We start from the raw sequence: 5326 nt of genomic DNA, 5'->3' as shown, positions 1-5326 counted from the left end.
TGAGACAGTGTCACTCTGTTACCCAGGCTGGAGTACAGTGGTGTGATCTCAGCTCACTGCAACCTCAGCCTCCTGGGTTCAAGTGAGTCTCCTGTCTCAGCCTCCTGAGTACCTGGGATGACATGTATGCACCACCACACCCAGCTAATTTTGTATTTTTAGTACAGATGGGGTTTCACCATGATGGCCATGCTGGTCTCGAACTCCTGACCTCAGGTGATCCACCCACCTCAGCCTCCCAAAGTGCTGGGACATGAGCCACCCCAGCTGGCCAGAGCAACTCTTTGTCTGCTGACTCTGACTGTTCCCTCTCCTCTGTTTCACCATCCTTTTCTGACCTCTATGATGGGATCATTTCCCCACTTTATAAATTTTGTAGCATCCCTGAAACTTGTTCTGCAGTCCTTGCCTGACTTGTAGTTTTACATGATGTGTGTGATTATTGCCTTTATATTTCTCTTTCTCACCTTCCTTTTTTACAGACAGGGGCCTGGGAAAGCTTAATGAAAATGATCCCTTAATATTTTTTGCAGTAATATTTTTTAGTATGCAAATGAGTCAACAAATTTCAGAACTTTTCCAAGCAGGTGTCCCCACCTCTCCAAAATACTCTCTTTTACCATTTTCATGTAACACCAATTCTGCCTTTTCATATAATACTTAGCCTAGTGCCTAAAGTGAGGCCAACAAAAACTCCCTCCATATGAATGCTCCCCATCACTTATGGGGAGAAGGGTGCCTCTGAAATTTTGGAGTTGCTGTTAAACCCTTGTCACTCTTAAAGTTGGCTCTTGCCAAAAAGATGAAATCATTGTCACACTGCTTTGCTGCTGAGTTCAAGCTGATTGACATAGCCCTTTGTAGAATGTCTATATTCTTCGCTTGACAAGTGCTTGGGAAGAAAATCTGTATTATTCAGCTGATGTCTGAGAATAATTGAGCTCTGCTTGGGAAACTGGCTTCAGATTTTCATAACCTGTATGAGTGATAGCTATCTCCATTTTGTTACCTGCTGACAGGAGTATGCAAAGTGTTACTTGCTTCAGTTAGAAAATGCCCTCATCCAAAATATGATGTTGCACATCTTTTTATGGAAATAACTGGGCATTTCTGGCCATGGCTCCCCAGAGCATGTTAAATACAGTGGTGAAAATCTACTGAAGAAGTTTGTTTACGTGATGAAGTTTTGACAGTTTTCCTGGTTCTGTCAGGAGAACTTCTTGGTTCGGGAAACTTATAACAAGGAAAGGATTCCTCAAAAACAGTAAATGCTGGTTTTCTTCTGTTTTCCCTTCTATGGAAGACCCTTCCATCAAATTCGTAGCCCCTGCTCCTTTTTTGCTCGTATGCAGTCTAGTCCTGTGTTTCTCAAACTGTGACCCACTTACAATGGAATCACCTGGAGAGCAGTAAAAATCTTTATTTTTGAAGCTCTCCTCAGACTTACTTAGGCTTTCTGAGGTAGGGGAGAATTTTCATTTTTAGTAAGCTCTATGGAGGATTCTTAGGTGCCCTAAAATTTAAGAACCACTTGCTTAGAATTACCAATTTAAGGGGGGGAATAAAAAGCTCTGAAAAGATTTCTTCAGGGAACATTTGTGAACATATCCCAATAGAAAAATCACCCAGGCACAGTGGCTTACACCTGTAATCCCAGCACTTTGGGAGACCGAGGTAGGCAGATCATTTGAGTTCAGGAGTTAGAGATCAGCCTGGCCAACGTGGTGCCTGTAGTCCCAGCTACTCAGGAGGCTAAGGAGAATGGCTTGAGCCTGGGAGGTGGAGGTTGCAGTGAGCTGAGATCACAGCACTGCACCCCAGCATGGATGACAGAGTGAAAGTCTGTCTAAAAAAAAAAAAAAAGAAAAAGAAAAACATCACACAATATTTAGGTTTTATGTGATTTATTTTATTCATTTAAGTTTTGCATTATTGGAGATAAAATTTTGGAATGTGACATAGAGGTACCTTCAAATTTAGCTGTGAAAAGGCATGAAAAGTATAATGGACATGTCAATCGCTCAGCATTCTTTGCCTTTCCTTGTGTGGAGAGCATAACACATGGGCCATTGATGCTAGGCATAGCTGATGGTACTAGAAGTAGACACCTGAGCTGGGCCAATCAGATTCTGTATTCTAGAAGATTGAAATTAGATCAGAAATTAGGGTTATGCAAATCTGGGGCTGTGCCTGGAGTTGTTGTTATGGCTACTATCTTGCTCTAATTGCCTAGAGAAGTAGAGAAGATGGTTCTGCAGAAACAGAACAGAATGAAGTTGACATGTGTGCATCAGGGGAAGCACCAGGCTCTTGGGGAGGACAGAGGAAGTTTGGTTCTTGATGTTTCAGGTCCTATTGTCAATATGCAGTATTTTCTGGTACTTAGTTCATGTATTCTTGTCATTCTTGTAACCACGGTAATTGCTAGTAAAAGTTCAGAATTTAATGAGTGAGGAATGAGGTGGGATGGCTGGAGGATCAACAAACTTCATCGAGTGTTTGCATTCAATGACATGTGCTAGGACCCACATCAGCTTGACACATATTTAGATGTTCTGACTCAATATTAGTTTTCCTCTATAGAGTATTCTGGTATGATTTCTCCTGTCATTTTATCTGATAATGCTAATTCTCTTATAAGTGGATTTAACATCAAGAACCAGAGCAAGTGGATTTAATCTTTGGCTTGACTATCTCATGGAGGCATTGTCACGAAAGGGAGAATGACTCATAGAAAATATTTGTTACTAACAAGATTGAACAATTTGATAAGTATTCATGAGTACATTTGATGTACTAAGAACAACTTCTTTATATGGACTTATCTAAAGTCATCTTCTGTATCCTTCTAAAGAAAATCACAACACAATAACCATAATGTAATATGATATGTATCATGAAGCTCTACAAGGAACAGAACTCTTGAAAGTCAAATAATTCATTAGAAAGGAAAACTCGGAGATACTAGAATGAAAAGGAAAGTCATCTTCTTGTCTTTTTAACCCCAATAACAGAAAATCTCCTGTCTAATTACCATCTGCTGAATTTTTTTTAAAAAAATGAAAGAAAATATTTTGGTATAAATCTCAGAATCAAGCATGTTGCATTTTAATGAACCTAAAATAATATGAAACCCAAGAGGCTTCTTCACTGCCCAACTCTAGTAAGATATCCATTGTCTTCAGTAATTTGAGAAAGGCCAATTTAGTATCCATCCTCCTGGAAGAGTATTTCAGAGAAGATCTTGGTTTTGAGGTGGTCAGAAATGAATAAATAAATAAATTTTTCATTAGTTCTACATACAAGCACTCTCTCTCTCTCTAATTCTGAAAGTCAGTAACTTCCAGTATATATATCTCTTCCAGAGTGAAGAGATGGTTGTGTTAATTAGCCTCACCCCTAGAGTGATGCCCTTCTTTGAATTAAAACTTCATCAGCATAGATACTACTACAAGACCCAATTATTGTATAATTGGCATGAGGTTTAAATTGCTCGGGAAAGATTAACTACTCTGTCTCCTGAATTGGGGTATGAGGACAGATGTGGGCTTCTGATGCTCATCCTGAGAACTCCTCTTGCTGCTGTCAAATCCAGTACAGAATGAGTTAGCATTTCTCACTCCAGGGCACATATGGTCTTATGTTGCTGATGCTTCATTTATTTTAAAAGGCCATCCTACCACAGTCATCTAGGAAACAAAGCCGTGCCTGGCATTTTGTGAAGTACTTTCCCACAGAACTTAATCTAATGTTTTGGAAAATGTCTGGTACTGCTTCTTCTAGCTGGGACTAGCAAGTGTTTCTCAAATATTGTTCTGTAAGGTGCTCTGCTGAACCAGTATTCTGTACTCAAATAGGTTTGGGAAGGCCTGCAAACTCTGTTTCTCCCTTAGGGGATCACAGTCCTTGTTGCATAGACTGTAAGCTCCGTGAGGTCAGAGACCATGTCTTTCAAAGTCATCCTATGTTCCTGGGCTTGGCACAAGATTGGCATAGCAGGGTAGTAAGAAACATTGATTTGGTAGAATACTAAAGGCTCTGAGAAATCCCTCAATAAGGAAATCTATTTACCTTCTACATTGCACTATTTTCCTTAAAGGTTTTACTATAAAAATCTTTGGTTTTTTTAAGGTAACACTTTATTATATCCACAGGATACAATTCCTAAGTCATTGTCACTCCAGTCTCCTCTAAGGTTTATCTTATTCCTCTAATAAAAGAAGGAAAAAATGTGTAAATAAACTCATTATCATTAAAAACATATCACTGGTCTGGAAATATAGGCATCCTCTTATGTTTTAAAGGTCAGGAAAGAGTAAACAATTAGTGAAGGAATTTAGAATGAACAAGTCCTTATATCTCAGAATCAGCCATGTCACAAATTCAAGTCTTTAATGACTTTCATATACAGTCCAGAGCTTACTAAAAATTTTCTGAACAGTCTGGGGGGCTTAATTTAAAGAACAAAGAAGCCATTATCAGTCTTCAAAAACCTATAGGTCTGTGCCATCCTTTAAGTTAATCCTCGTGATTAGGGTTTAGCCACATTGCCTTTCTTTGGTTTTACCTGCATGTTCTTCTGCTCCTTCTCACTTTAAGGTCCTTAAGTAAGCTGCTCAAAAAACTATTCTTCTTCTCCCTATTTACCTCATTAATTTTTACTTAACCCTCACATATGGGTTCAAGCATAATTTCTCTTTCAAGGAAGAGTTCCAGTTCTCTAACTTACACAAGCTCATAGCATCCTAAACTTTGACATATTGGCATTCATCACAATTTTAATCAAATAGTTAATTAGGCAATTAGTTGCTTAGCATCTGTCTCCTCTAAAGATTGGAAGCTCCATGAAACATGGAGGGTGTTGGTCTTACTCAGTGCTCCCTACAATCGTAGGCTGGATGGGTGCTTGAGAAATATGCGTCGGATGAATTTATACTATATTTTGTAATTAAATGAGGCTTAGAAAACCTCACAGAGTTTATATTAGCTAACATTTTTTTTTCCAAACAGGACATTGTTCTTACTAAGAAAACAGCCAAATGAATATAACTTTGGAAACTATTTGATTATTTAACTAAATTAAGAGTGTTAGTTTTATGTAATTAAAATAGATTCAATTCACTGTGTACCTCTAATTCATTAATGAGAATAATTCTTTACTTCTATATCTTGGCCAGTATTAGATGTTAACTACGTTTATTTAATTCAGATACAGGGCTTACTATACCCTGGGTGCTGAGAAGGGTGGAAAAGCTAATTTTAGTGGTTTCTTTCCTCAAGGAGTAGGTAATATAGCAGAAAGCTAGCAGAGTCTTTATGGAATTTA

This window comes from Cebus imitator, unplaced genomic scaffold (assembly GCF_001604975.1).
Source record: "Cebus imitator isolate Cc_AM_T3 unplaced genomic scaffold, Cebus_imitator-1.0 Scaffold48, whole genome shotgun sequence".
Lineage (NCBI taxonomy): Eukaryota > Metazoa > Chordata > Mammalia > Primates > Cebidae > Cebus > Cebus imitator.
The sequence above is the reverse complement of the archived record's forward strand: the minus strand, read 5'-3'. Positions refer to the sequence as shown.